Source organism: Cibotium barometz, chromosome 48 (genome assembly GCF_041138505.1).
Source record: "Cibotium barometz isolate CiBa-2024 chromosome 48, ASM4113850v1, whole genome shotgun sequence".
NCBI lineage: Eukaryota > Viridiplantae > Streptophyta > Polypodiopsida > Cyatheales > Cibotiaceae > Cibotium > Cibotium barometz.
In genome coordinates, this window is record NC_141093.1 from 13802765 (window position 1) to 13818361 (window position 15597).

The 15597-nt window shown below is 44.1% G+C and overlaps 1 long non-coding RNA gene across 1 annotated transcript; it reads left to right on the top strand.

Annotated features, from left to right (window-relative positions):
- The first annotated feature begins 12976 nt into the window (after positions 1 to 12976).
- LOC147610836 (uncharacterized) lies at positions 12977 to 14346 on the top strand. Its single transcript, XR_015263915.1, has 5 exons — positions 12977 to 13448; positions 13554 to 13649; positions 13749 to 13805; positions 14020 to 14127; positions 14216 to 14346. It is a non-coding gene; the product is annotated as an uncharacterized LOC147610836 (long non-coding RNA).
- The last annotated feature ends 1251 nt before the right edge of the window (positions 14347 to 15597 follow it).

Below are 15597 nucleotides of genomic sequence, written 5' to 3' on the forward strand. Positions count from 1 at the left end.
GATTACCTCGCAAACCAAGGCTCACACCCCTCAAATGACCTTTGCCGCCCAATTATAAGGTCTGGATATCATGCCACAAACTGAGAATACAACTCTCTTTAGGTCATTTCAAGAGAGCAAGCACTATGCTCAATGAACATTCCTCTTGTCACTCTAATACACAAAGCTTTCTTGAAAACTCGTGAGGCACGATAATTTTTCTCCCAAAAACTTTCTATCAAAGCTCTAGTGGTTTCATCTAGTAGACGATCATGCCTAGCTACACGACCACTACTCACCCACAAAGCACCAACCTCATTGGTATCTAAACTTTGCCGTCTAATAGACCCGACTCTAAGTGTGTGTGGTGCTATGGAAAGGATGCGAGATGCGACACTCACCTTACCCTTTATTTGGGAGCTACTTATGGCTGCCACAATAGGCCGTCGACCAACCAAAGCATCCACAGAGTTCCTGTTCTTGTTAACTGTATAGGAACGACGAACACTTTGTAGCACCACCATGCCATCTCTCCTCTCCTTGACCTCCAATGTTAAAAAGCGTCCTACAATAATTGGCCATGTTGGGTAGATCAATCAAAAAGCATCAAGAACGATGCCTGTGATGAAGGCATAAGGTCTTTGAATTAGAATTGGAAGATTGCATGGGCACAACAATGCGTCCCTGACTTTGATAGTTCTTCCATATCCACACTATGTGCGCCCAAAGGAGGTGGGGTGGGTTCTTGTGGAAGAGAAGGGGACTCAGGAAGGACTGGTTCATGTGGATTATCTGAACTAAGGGAGGATAGTGAGGGAAAGAGGGCAGCAGAGAGGGACAGGAAGTGGAAGAAGAGGGGCAAGGCTTGGATCATCTCCAATGGAAGGTGTTGCTCGTTGACGTGCTCTCCACTCTCTCTTTCTCTCATGAGCTATCCTTTTCCTCTCCTCCTCTTCAACTTGGTGGACCGGAAGAAGTCTAGTCCTATGACATTTTCGACTCCTACAATTTTGAGAACCCATTCTCAAAGAAGCTAGAAGAGATTGGCTATTCTTCATGAAAAAATGTATGTTTTCAGGCTAAAACCAAGAGCGCCCACTAAACAAAACTAGATAACCTCATCTTGCAACCACCCTATATTATCTTACATCTTGGTTATATTGTGTTGAAAGATTTTTTTAAAATTTTAATTGACAAAGAGTTTGTAATATATTTATGGAAGTCTTTTAGAGGTATAAATGATAAAAGTGTTTTTTTTAATACAACTACAAGATTAGTGTATAAAATGTCATCTAAATCTTATTCTTATATTTATGACATACAATTTTTTTAGTAAACCATGTACAACTTACTAACATGAATACATATCTAGCACAAAATCACTATTACAAGCGGGACTTTGCAACGCCTTTTTCGATGGAAATGAATATGTAAAAAAATCCACAAAGCGTCAAAACTCATGTCAAAAAAAGCATTGGTATCATATCGTCAAAAATAAGCACTGAAATATTCGTTGAAACAAGCGTTTCAGTAAAGCATCGAAATAATATTTATTGTACGATAGTTTTTTCGATGCTTTTATCGACGAGAATAGCGACAACTATTTCAGTTGTTATTTCAACATTACTTCTTCGATGGATGCAGGTTTTTTTGGACTTAATTGTACATCCAAGTGCACTCCTGCCAGAATGCACCACTATGCCAGCAACACCTAAGATCTACATGGGTCACAATGTAAGGCTTCTCTAATTGATATATTTACCTGTCCAACATAGAGGAACATCTGATCAAGTGCATAACACTGGAAAGAAAAACGATCCTAGACCCGAGTGGCAATTTTGTAAGAATTTGTGTGGAAATTTCATGAAGTGGGGATGCAATTATTATCATGTATGTAAATTAAGACTGTGATGAAACTTTTTAAGCATTTGGGAGATCCTACCACTACTTGACCAAGCAAACATCGTCAAAAATGTACACTAGGCAGCACTACTTAACCAATCAAACATCGTTTGATGTTGACCAAACTTTGTAAGCATGTGGGAGACTCCCCCCGCATACTTACAAAGTTTCATCACCAAAATGAACAATGTTTGGGTATGATGGCATGGAGAAGAGCCAAAATTTTCAAGGCCTCTTGAGAGCAGTAGAAGTCTTGAAAAATGTGCAATGGGTGTTACTTAACCATAACAAGTCTTACAAATATTAGTTCAAGTGATGTGAGCTTCTATGTTGCATGCTTTATAGATATCAATAGAAGTGGTCTAAATGAACTGATTGGAGAAAATATGACTCAAACCATGGGATGAGTTATGTCAGATCTCTCTTCCTACTGTAATAATTTTTATGAGCTTTTATCTTTTTCTATGGTGCACATTCTAGTGAGAGACTGTAGACTCAAAGGAAAAAATAGTGTGCATTAAAAAAGGAAGATTTGTAACCATAGGCTATCTTATAAATTTACGAGTATTTTTTGACTTAGATAAATCTAAAGCATGGAAAGGTTAGGATACATTGACCTAACCCTAGGAAATTAATTGTCAACCTAATCTTAAATTAACATAAAAATTTGTAAAGAGATAACATTAGTACACATGACCAATTCACCATAGCAATCATTTGTGTGTGCCTAAAAAGATTTATTATTTCAAGGATAGGACCTTAGACTAGATTTTTAGATAGTTGACTTCTATTTGGTAAGATAGAATATAAATTATACAAATTTGTAGTAAGAGAAACCCCACCCCAAGAATTTCACTTAAATTAAGAAAATAAATGTGCAAATAATTATTCATAAGAATAAGTAATTACCTTGCTCAATTTATGAATTAAAGAAAAATAGGTGTCACATGTAAACCTAGTTTAACTCGATTTAACCCTATCGATTTCACATTCTCTCTCAAAAATAGTGAGAAAAATGACCTATGTACATTAATGTGCACATATATTACTCTTAATGCTAGGTTAGGACATTCGACTCTAAGAGATTGGAGGATTTTTTTTTTTTGAAATAAGGCTTAGAGATATCCTAATTATAGAGAAAGAATATCCAAGAAAACAATCGAGAGAGAAAGTGCTTATGTGTGCTAGTTATGCATGTGAAAATTATGACCAAGGTTAGATTAGAAATTTAAAGTCATTTTTGACCGATTTATAAAAGCTAGAAATAGAATTTTAGGAGAACAAAAATACCTATATCTAAAGAGAGAATAATCCTTAAAGAGAAGTGGGATTTATAATCTCATAGTCTATGGTGTTGAAATATACAAGTTAATGGGTATGTGAGGAAACAATCCCTTAGCTAGAGATTGTAAAAGGGAGTCCGTAATTGAGTGGGTAGCAGTGAAGGTGAAGAAGAATCTACTAGATGAGAGAATCCAGGGTAGCAAGAGTGAATATAGGGGTGTGGAAAGATTCTAGAAAAAGATGTCCCCCCCAGATGAAGGAGGGGAGGTGACACAAATCAAGGAGAAATCAAGTGGAGAGTGGGTGCTTGACACCTTATGGATGTAAAAGCTATAAATTGAGGCATTGACCTAATGAGAATTTGCTGATTTTTTAGTATCCATGCCTACATTATGCTATTAGATTAATTATGTAGTAATCTTGCTTTAATCTCTCTAATTGCTTGCTAATCATATTGATTCTTGCATTTGATCCACCTTAGCCCTTCACATTGTGGCAAATTCAACTTGGTATCAGAGTCTAGCTTAGGATTTAGCTAATTTTTTAAGCCTAATCACCTTCCGGCAGCTCGGTTGCATTTACATTAGCATGGTGACAAACACCTGCATGCATGAAGTAAAGAGTGTCCACCTTAGAGCCTCTGGCAACAACCAGTGAGCCCTTACTAATCTTCCACTTTCCACGACCAAATGTGGTAACATAATCAGCATCATCAAGCTGTCCAGTAGAAAGCAGGTTCTTCTTGATCTCAGGCACATGCCTGACATCATGGAGCATAAGCTGTGAGCCATCTGAAAACACAAGTCTCACATTACCTCTGCCAAGAATCTTGCATGCATGGTTATCACCCAAATAAACTACTCCTTCATTGCCAGCAGTATACCTGACAAAAAAGTCTCTACAACCTGTGACATGAAAGGAGGCACCTGAATCAATGATCCATGAGTGCATACCATGACCATCTCCTGTAAGAAGTGAATGGGCATCAAGTGAAGACGTGAATAGGACCTCATCCTCATTGTCACCTACATGTGACACATTGACTTCTTCAATCTTGACTCCACTTTTGCCCTTTGGCTTTACATCTTTGGCTTTATCTTTGTCTTTGTCTTTGCCTTTTCCCTTTTCTTTTTGATCATTTTTCCATTTGTAGCATTGCTTTTTGATGTGTCCCTTCTTGCCACAATAATGGCATTCCAAGTCCTTTTTGGAGCGGGACTTGCTCCTTCCCCTTTCTTGGTTTTTACCCCTTTGCTGGGATCTCCCACGTGCATTCATTGCATTGGACTTTCCAACAGAGTTGTTTTTCCTGTTCATCTCTTCTTGAAGAAGAGCACCTTCCACATCTGCATATGACAGCATAGCATTCGAATTGCTAGTGGCTGTCCTGAATGTGTCCCAACTCCCTGGCAAAGTGCATAAGAGAAAAGTGGCTTTGAACTCATCGTCCATTGCCAACTTTTGATTAATGACCTGGCTGACAATACCATTAAACTCATTTAGATGGGCTGTCATAGACGCCCCTTCCATCTGAAGACCTATGAGTTTCTTCAACCAATACACTTTGCTTGAGGCACTTTGCTGGGCATACAAGTCCTGCAATCTTTGCCACATTCCCCAAGCTGTCTTCTCTTCACGAATGCTGAAAAGTAAAGAGTCCGACACAGACAACATGATAGTAGATCTTGCCAACTCATCCATATCTTGCCACTCTTCAGCAGTAAGAGAAGCGGGCATTACACCCCTTTCTTTGATAGGCTTGTGCTGCTTCTTCTGGAGCAACACATTATAGCACTGGGTTTGCCAAATATCATAGTTATGTGAGCCTTCAAGCTTCTTGATGTGAAGCAATGAAGAGCTCTCACCTGTGGTTGCCATAGCAATATGCAACCTATCAATGCCTGACTCCCTGCAAAATGTGCAAACACTGCACCAAAAGCACACAAAGTGCTCACAGTTGTTCTCCCAAGCTTTATCTCCCACTACGGAAGCACAAATGCAACTTTTCTCCCACTGTATGTGATGAAATCACCAAAAATCTGGTTGCTGCAGATTTAGGACAGCACCTTAAATGTGCTCTGTTGCCCTTCCAAAGTACTGTACAGCAGTACTAAGTGCTCACTAATGATGTACCAAACCTGTACCGGCAAGTACAGCAGCTGAAATTGAGCCTTTTGGTCACTCAAATCAATGTGCAGCCATGCCAAAACTTGTACAAAGCTGTACCAAATCTGTACCAGCAGGTACAATAGCAATAAATGCTCTCCTGGCTGTCCAAATGAGTGAAAATCAGACTTTTACAGTCCCGAACACTACATACAACAGTCCCGAACAGAAATTGGGCAAAAGCCCCTTGACTGCAAGCTGATTTCTGAGGATTCAAGGCATAAAAGTCTTGCCTCCTGCTTTGCCGAGCTCAACAAGCATAAAATCTTGAAAAGCCCCTTGATTTAAGATCAATTTCTGATCATACATGGTACATTAACGCACACGAAGGCATCCAGAGTCTTCGCGATGCTTCCCCCTGGCCACATATACATTCAATACATGAAAGCCCCTTGATTTACAGGCACATTGAGTGCTTGATAGGCATCAACGCGTTGCCCAAAGCATCAAATGCGAGTGCCTGCAAGCAAATCAACCAAATCGGCACAAAAGCCCCTTGATTTGCAATGCAATTTGCTGCAATTTTGCCCGAATGTGCGATTTTTCACATCATATAGCATGTATGAATGCTTAATTGCACAATTACATCAAAAGCCCCAAATTTTGACATCCAATTTCCTGCAAATTGATCCTGATTGTGACCAATGTCACCCAATTTTGCCAATTTCGCTCAAAATTTGAGCAATTTGACACCTGTACATGCTCAATTGATAATTGTACCTGCTCAATTGCAAATCCCAAAAAAAAAATTGAAGCACGTACCTCTGAAAATTTGTTTTGCAGGAAAGGGGGGTCGTCAAATTTGCTCTGATGAGGTGCTGCTGCATACTACTGTTGTAGTCGGGCAGGTGCAGGCGTACAAGGCTTCTCCTAGCATGAGGACTCTTTCCGAATCTCCACACCAGGGCTGATGTCGACAGCCCTCCAACAACAGCTCGCACTGCTGAGACTTTTGTTGCTTGCCTGACAAGCTTCAACTGAGGTCCATAGACGGGATCAGAGTGGATGAATTCTTCAACATCGGCGTCCAACCAACGCTTCAAGGGCTTGTCTCTGCCATCGGCGATGCTGGCGAGCTTGTAGAAGAGGGCGAAGCGCTCCCTCCAGGCCGCCTTGTCAATCGCGCACCATCGAAACTCCTCAGCGGGGACAGACGCACACACCGCAGAGACAACGATCTTGGGAACCGAGGGACCGAGACGTCGACTCAATGCTTGGCGATTCGCTGTCTTTGACTGCAGGAAGCCTACTCTGCCTCGTAGACGTGTTCACTCGCTGCTGCTGAGCGGTTTTATGCCTTCGCCTAGTAGCGCTACACGCTTTGTGGCCAAGCGTCTACACGATTCCCCACGATGTCCACCTGCCGTGCGCTGTTGTGCGCTTGGTGTTGCTTCTGCTGCTGCGGGCGTTGCTACTGCTGCTGCTGTAGGCGCCTGGTTGGCAGGTACAGTAGCGCTTTAGGCTTGTACATCAGCAGAGATGCACAAAGAATGCGAGCAGAGTGTGCTGCACCGGAAAATGGCAAGCTCTAGGGCAAAGGGAGAGGATCAAGACAGCAACCTAAGCTCTGATACCAGTTGAATGGGAGAGTTAATTAGGGTTAGGTTTCATGTGGGAGACATACACAGAGAAGAAGGGAGAGAGAGAGAGAGAGAGAGAGTTGTGGGGATAAGTCAACTCATGAGAGTGAGTGTGTGACTCCCCTATCACACATGTATATTGCACTAATACACATAGTGCACTTAGTACATTAAAAGTACTAAGTGTACTATGTACTATAACTTATGGGCTAGTACACACTATAAGGGTGGGCATAATGCCTTTACCCCAACAGTGCTTGCCATGTTCCGCGAACATAGCAAGTTGGAATTGAAGAAGCCTTCATCTACACGCTTCGCCTACATGTCACTCCTCTTGGAGCGCCTCCACGATGTGAAATCCTCCCTTCGCCAAACAGTGGTCTCCACAATGTGGAATGAGTGGGATGAGCGAGAATCGGCGGAGGCCAAAGCCATGCAACGGCTTTGCCTAAAGGAGGAGTTCTGGCAATCGGTCCGCACTATTGTCATTGCGGTCACGCCCTTCTATAGGGTATTGCGGATGACCGGCATGGAGGGAGCCACCATGGGCCTTCTTGTTCACTTCATGAGAGAGGCCATAGCAGAGTTGCGCGCTTCTCCTTCCATCGACGAGGAGAAGCGCGATGGTATGTTGGCCATTGTGGAAATGATGGAAGTGGATGCGAAGACCTATCCATGGTCTTGCCGCTTTATTGCATCCGGCTTACAAATCACCCGTCCTCTTCACCAACGTGGAGCTACTTGAAGCCCGAGATGCTTACTTGCCCAAAGCATTGCCGGAGGATCGCCATGGGAAGTTCCTTGAGGAGCTCATAAGCTACAATGACCAAAGGGGAGGAGCCGGGTTTGCATCTACTAGCTGTTGGAAGAGGAAATCCCTTGTGAAGCCCCTCTTTTGGTGGGAGACATTTGGGTATGCGCTCTCAAGCCTCCAAAAGGTGGCTTTGAAAATCCTAGCTCAGGATTGCTCTTCGGGTGCATGTGAGAGGAACTGGAGTTCTCACCGACTTGCCCAAGGGGATGAAAACTCGTCGACAAAAAGTCACAGTTACAGGCAAGGCGCTTGATGCATTCCATGCACTCCAAAAAGCAGCCTCAGAGCGCCTGTTTTGAAGTTAGCATCTTGGGATGAACCTTTCAAGGTCATTACCGATGCTAGCAATGTAGCCATAGGTTCCGTTCTTCAACAGGACAATAGACCCATGGCCTACTACAGTAGAAAGTTGGATGTCGCCAAAAGAAATTATTCGGTTTATGACATAGAGCTTTTGGGTGTGATCACAACGCTCAAACATTGGAAGCCTTTTCTTTATGGACAGGTCTTCACAGTCAACAGAGACCACCAAGCAGACCATGCCAAGTACCCAGGAGTGATCGACAAGCCGAATGGAGTCAAATCTTTCAACAATTCGGAGGAATGATCGAGTACATCCCTAGTAAGCATAAGCCAAGAGTAGCAGATGCGGAGGAATGATCGAGTACATCCCTAGTAAGCATAGCCCAAGAGTAGCAGATGCTCTTAGTCGAACGACCAGCATCCAGACTATGCAGTTCTCAAAATCACTAGAAAAGACTTGGATAGCATGAGAGATCAATATGTTGATTCCGCAGAGTTTGGTACTCAGTATACTTTGGCCCTCAATTCTAAGCTTGGTCATTACTCAATGCAAAACGGTTGGTTGTTCTACAAGAACCGCCTGGGTGTCATTCGGGTAAAGCGAGCAGCTCTTCTCCATGATGTCCATGACTCCTTAGTTGGAGGCCATAGAGGTATCAACAATGCCCTCAAGAAATTGGAACGGTCCTTTTATTGGCCAAAAATGAGGCGTGATGTTTATTCGCATGTTCAAGCCTGTAATATTTATCAAAAAGTCAAGGTTCCACATACGAAAAAGGTTGGTTTACTTCAACCTTTTCCTATCCTCAATGGACCTTTCATCGACATTTCTATGGGCTTTGCAGGGCCTCTACCAACATCCACCAAATCTCGTAACACTCAGTGTTTTACCATTGTGGATCGCTTTAGTAAGTTCTGCATGCTCGTCCATTCAAGCATACGACCACAACTAAGGACGTAGCCCACCTTTTTCTCAAGCATTGGTACTCCATTTGTGGTTTGCCTAGCACCATTACATCAGATAGGGATTCCAAGTTCACCTCGCATTTTTGGAGGGCATTATTCAAGAACTTTGTGACTAAGTTACAGTTGTCTAAAGCATTCCATCCACATACAGACGGTCAGACACAAATCTATAATCAGTTGGCCTTTGATGTTCTTAGGTCATACTGTCATGACCAGCAGTCCAAATGGAAACATTTTCTTCCATTGGTCCAAGCCATCTTAAGCGATACTCATTCATCCGCTGTCGGACGTACTCCGCATGAGGCAACCTTTGGTCATCTTTTGTCTTCTCTTTTGACGAGGATGGTGTCTCCATTTCTAGAGGCTAACAAAACGATGGAAGCATTCTCTGAAACCACTAAGTCCGTTAAAGACCGCTTGACCAAAGCCAGAGAAGCTTATAGCAAACAAGCAAATAAGTCTAGATGAGATGTCCACTTCAAGGAGGACGATTGGGTCCATAGTAACAAAAAAACCTGTTTCTAGCTTTCGAAACCTCGAAACGGCTTGTAAAAACCTCAAAACCTCTCTAGTACGATAGTTTCGTCCAAATTTCAGGTTTCGTCCCCGCCCCTCCCCCGTCCCGCCTCCCTAATTTTTCTGGGATTTTTTTATTTTTGTTTTTGTTCCATATCCTCCTCATCACCTTTCTTCCCTCTCTTCTCCTACCTCTGTCCTTCCCTTTTCCATATTCTGCTACTTCTTTCACCTCTACTCCTACTTCCTTCATTCTCCTCTTCTTCTTCCTTTCTCTTCTTCTCTCTGTCAAAATATGCAACGGAGATGAAGACAAAGATCCGAGAACACAAGAGCACGTGCACTACATAAAAACACAGCAATAGAGAGGGAGAGAGAGAGAGAGAGGCATGTAACCCTGCTATATACACAAGAGAAAATCCCGAGATCAGAATACAAAGAGTGGGGAGCCAAGGGGCCATTCTATATGGTCTCTATCAACCAGTCGACCTGCTGTAAAGACAACCGACAGCAGCAAAAAGTCCCACGACCTAGTTTCCCTCTAGTCGGCCAGCACACAAGGAAAGTCGGGACAGCTAGTGACCAGTCGGCCAGCACCTGGTGCAGTCGACAGGTCCAATACTGCCTCCCACACCTAGAAAAAATAGGGAAAAAATATGGAGAGAGGGGAAAAATGAGAAAACACCTAAATCGGGCGAGCACATCCACAACAGAGGCCCTAGTGTAAATATACAGACAAGAGATGACTGCTAACACCCCCTCTCAACTCCTGGATGTGGAACCAACCCCAGTGAGCTGGAGTGCCGCTGGAGCATATAGCCTGAGGTAGAGACTTCGTGAAGAGGTCCGCCGCATTGTCCTCCATCAAACAATAAAAAAGTAAGATGTCACCAACGAAGATCTTCTCACCAACAAAGTGATATTGTATCTCTATGTGCTTGGTCCGGGCATGGAAGATCGGGTTCCGAGTAATAGCTATACAGCTCTGGTTATCGCAGTGGATTACTATGGGCTCCTTCTGTGGAAACCCAATCTCGCCAAGTAACCTCCGCAGCCACACAACCTCGCAAGCAGCACCACAAGCAGCCCGGTACTCTGTCTCTGTCGCGATGACAAGGCAATAGTTGGCTACCTCTTACTGCTCCATGAAACCGCTCCTAAGCCGAGGGAAAAGCTGTAGCCTGATGTGGATCTCCTCATGTCTGGATCTCCTCCCCAATATGAGTCACTCCAACCATGGAGTCTGATTCCATCCATCAATCCCCCTCCTGTGTAAAAGAGTCCAAGATTCTTCGTACCTTGTAGATACTAAGAGATCCGCAATCCTGCGTCCCAATGAGACTTTAACGGCGTCTGCATGAATGAGCTCAACGGCCCCACAGAAAAGCTCAAGTCCAATCTGGTGTTCAGCAACCAGATCAAAGAACCAACCAGCTTCCGGTACAGAGAGGCATCAATTGGCTCACAAGGATCATTCACTGTCAGCTTCGTGTTCGGGTCCATCAGCGACGTAATAGACTTGCAGTTCTCCATCCCAAAGGCCTCAATCAACTCATGAACATACCGCTGCTGAGAGACAAACAAGCCCCTCTGGGTCTGCCAGATCTCCAATCCCAAGAAGAAGTGGAGTAAGCGTAAGTCGGTCATCTCAAACTCCTTGGACAAGGAAACCTTCGTCACTCTAATGTGCTCCCCATGACCACCGGTGAGAATGAGATCATCCACATAGAGGATGGTTAGCATAACCATGCCGCTTTCCCGAAAGAGATTCAGGTTGGGATCTTCAACCGATCTCTGAAATCCAGTCAAGAGAAAGAAGGAATCAATCTTCTGATTCCAAGCCCTGGGAGCCTGTTTAAGACCATACAAGGCCTTCCTTAACCTGTAAACCATCCCTTCTGATCCTGGAACCACAAAGCCTGGATGCTTCTCAACATATACCTCCTCCTGCAGGTCACAATTAAGAAACACAGATTTGACATCCATCTGATATACGGACCACCGCTGAGAAAAAGTAAGGGCAAGAATAGTCCGAATCGTGGTCATCCTCGCTGTCGGTGCAAAGGTATCCTCATAGTCAATGCCTCGCCACTGAGCATAACCCTTAGCCACAAGTTTGGCTTTGTGTTTGTCCACCGACCCATCTGATGCATATTTGGTCTTAAAGACCCACTTGACACCAATGACTGACCGTGTTGATGGCCTCGGTACCAACTCCCAAGTGTTGTTCTTTTCAATGGCATCCAGTTCCACCTGCATGGCTTTCCTCCAAGTATCCTGTGCAAGGGCTTCCTTGACGGAAGTGGGCTCTTTGTCCCGCATGATACGAGACATCAAAGCATAGTTTACCTGTTAAAGCTCCACTGAATGACTTTTATCATGGACTCTGTGCGATCTTCGAGGCCCGTCCTCTGTGGTCCATTCGGAGGGAAGCTCCGTGACACCTGACTCGTGTCCACTAACCACCTAGGTACTCGAACAGAACGCGGAGCCTCCTGCTGCTGTGGGGGCTCAACTCCAGCTGCGGGCTCAACCTCTTGAACTGACAGAGGTTGTCCAGCAAGAACAATAGACTGGGAATCATCATCAGAATCCTTTGGGTCTCCAAGAAGTGGCGGCTCATCAACAGTGGAAACCGGAACATGCTCATCAAAGACCACATCCCTGTTGACAACAATCTCGTTCCTCTTTGGATCAAATAACCTGTATCCCTTGGAAAGAGAGTTATATCTCACAAATATAAGCTTTTGGGACTTTGAGTCGAGCTTCCCTCTCTGCTTCTTCGGAATGTGAACATACGCATCGCTCCCAAACACACAGAAATGGGAGACATCAGGTTTCCTGCCAAAATATGCCTCAAAGGGAGTCATGTTCAGTACTAAAGTCGTCAGAGACCGGTTGAGGATATGGACAGCCGTAGCCACAGCCTCTACCCAAAGTGGACGAGGAAGATCACGATGCTCCAGCATCGTCCTTACCATCTCCACCACAGTCCTGTTCTTACGTTCAACTACTCCATTCATTGACGGTGAACCTGTATTGGCCAGTTGCCTCTTGATGCCATGTTCTGCATAAAATCTTATGAAAGCATTAGAAGAAAATTCACCTCCTTTGTCAGCCCGGAGAGTCTTCACCTGCAATCCAGACTCTTTCTCCACCATCACATGCCACTCCTTGAACCGAGTAAAAGCTTGGTCCTTCTGAGAAAGGAAATAGACCCATGTGAATCACGAACAATCATCAACAACCAACATGAAGTATAGAGAACCTCCCAAGGATGCGCTCTGCATGCCAGCAATTCCAGCTATGGATGTGGATAAGGCTCTCTCTCCCGTCCATCCAACAGATGCCCTTCCACTTAACACGGGTAGATACATAAATACCCTGTTGGAGGTGGCTATGTCAACCGAGCAGCATCTTTGCCAACACATCTTGGATGGCCAGCCATGGAGAGCCCTCATCTGCGTATGTGGGAGGCTGGTGTTGCTGATGGGGTCCCCAAGCCCGTCAATCAGTGCTCCCCTATGCCAAAGCCATGGGCCCAGGGAGGTAAGAGAGGCCCACTGCCCCTTTGGCCCTTATAAACCCCATCCACGGAGCTCCCCCTACCATGTGGGATGAATCCAGGCAAGCCAATCCCACCCCCTTAAGCAGTGTGAGAAATGATCTCGTCCAACATCTGCCAAGCATCAATGTGGCAGTTGGAGGTTGAGCAGCAGAAATACAAGCAAAATATGCATAACAAACTTGCATAGAATTACTTTCCAAGATTTATTTATTTATTTATTTGGGTTTACAAAAGGTTTTAATCATATTTTGGTAAGCCTTCACAGTTGGTTGTGTCATGACTATTGCCTTGGATGTGAGCAGATTTTGTAGATGATCCAGATCTCTCTGTGTTTCAGCCCTTGAAATACTTTGGAATTGAACTCTGGCAGGTTTTTCTCTTCTTTTGAGCACATGTTTTGATTATTATGGATGATCATGTTTGGTTTATCATCCTTAATCATTTCCCTAATCCCCTTTGTCAATTGATTAATCAGGTGAAATCAGGGTCACTGTTTGATAACATTTTGGTTTGCGATGACCCTGAATATGCCAAGCGGGTCGCAGAAGAGACTTGGGGTCAGAATAGAGAGGTAGAAGAAGGGGGGGGGGGGGGTCCTAAATTTCAAGCCTTTAAGCCCATTCAAGGATAAAATGCACTTCATTTTCATTTGGATCTTATTTCTGGACAGGCGGAAAAGGAGTCGTTTGCAGAAGAACAAAAAATTATACAAGCTAGAGAAGAGGAGGCATGCTCTGAACTAATACACTTCAAGCCTTTGCTATGTATATATGAACAAGCATTTGCTGAACATGCATTGTTGTTTTCCTGAAGTGTCATAGTGTCTTTTAGCAGGAGAAGAATTTCATGAGCCCCTTTTTTCGGGGGAGAGAGAGAGAGAGAGAGAGAGAAAACTCGCACACAACTCTTTAAAAAAACGTAGAGTGATGGGTTTTCTGCAGGAAAAAAGGACAGAAGATTCACAACCAAAATACAAAAAACATTATGATCGTGCAAGGCGAGATTACGATAGGGATCACTGGCGGAAGGATCACAGACACAGATCTCGGGTATGATTATTTACATTCTCATGAACTACAAAGTATGGTTGATTATGAAACAAGGCTCTAACTAATACTATGCGTTTAAACTTTGCAGATTGATGATTACAATTATCATGTAAGTCAAAGCAACTTAACAGCTGCGGCTGCTTTTTATTGGGCGGTTTTGTATGTTTATCTCCTTTTTTCTTTGAGTTGCACATACACACACACACTTTTTTTTGGGTGAAACCAGGTCCACACAAGTCAGTGTGTACCAACTCCAATGGTTTCGAAGCCCGCCTGGAAGCCTGCTTCGGAAAGGATTCCCTGTGCTGCTTACCACGTATGCAAGAACTGCAACGTCCTTGCCTGCTGCCAACATCTGGCAAGCCAACCACCATCAGGTCCCGGAAATCTCACCGCAGCGCATCCACATTGAAAATTGTCACCAATGAAAATGCAACCTGACTGCCGTTTCAGATCCAGAAAGAAGTCACAAGGAGTCATGTGCCTGGAAGCACCACTGTCGAGAATCCATTCTCGAGTATCCTTTGCGGTGAAGCCAACTACCTCCTCGCTCGAAGAAGATAAAGCATCCGTGTCCATCATCTCTAAGTGCACAAAGGCTGGAGTCTTTGCAGCTGAAGCTGAAGAATCAGCACTTCCTCCAATAGTGGCCTTTCTCACCACAATCATTGCAGGTCCTCTCGGCCTTCAGTTTCTCTCGGTCTGCGTCGGGCTTCTTCTCATAAGACTTTTCCAATGAAGCCTTCCCTTTGCCCTTGTTATTCTGGCCTTTCGATGGCCAGATAAGGCCTCCGAACCTCAACCCTATGGAGGGTTCGTGAATCTTTCCTCCTGGTCCAAGACCATCGGCACAAGCTCCTCCCATGTGATGGTGCTAAGCCTGCCACTGGTAATCAACGAAAAGTAAAATGCTGAGTATTGAGAGGGCAAATGTGACAGGAACGTTATGGCCATATCCTCCAATGATATCTCTCTTTCCCAGCCTGGAGAACTTCCTGCTGAAGAGCCTGCAGCTTGTTGATGTGCTCCCGCATCGTCGACGACTTTGTAGGATTCATCATCCGCATCTGAACTTCCAAGGAGATCCTCTTCACGGGCGATACCCTGTTATAGAGAGAAGCCAAATGCTTCCATATACCTTTGGCCAGCGTCATATGCTTGATATGATTGATTACCTGTGGTGTGCAATTGAGGAAAATGAAAGAACGGACTCTAGTATTGACACGATCCCATAACTGTGCCTGTGCCTCACGTTCCTTCCGAATCGAGGGTAAATCCCCTTCCTCTAATACACCATGTCAGAATATGCAGCAGAGATGAAGACAAGATCTGAGAACACAAGAGCAACTGCACTGCAGAAAAACACAGCAATAGAGAGGGAGAGAGAGAGGCGTGTAACTCTGCTATATACACAAGAGAAAATTCCAAGATCAGAATACAAAGAGTGGGGGGCCAAGGGGCCATTTTATA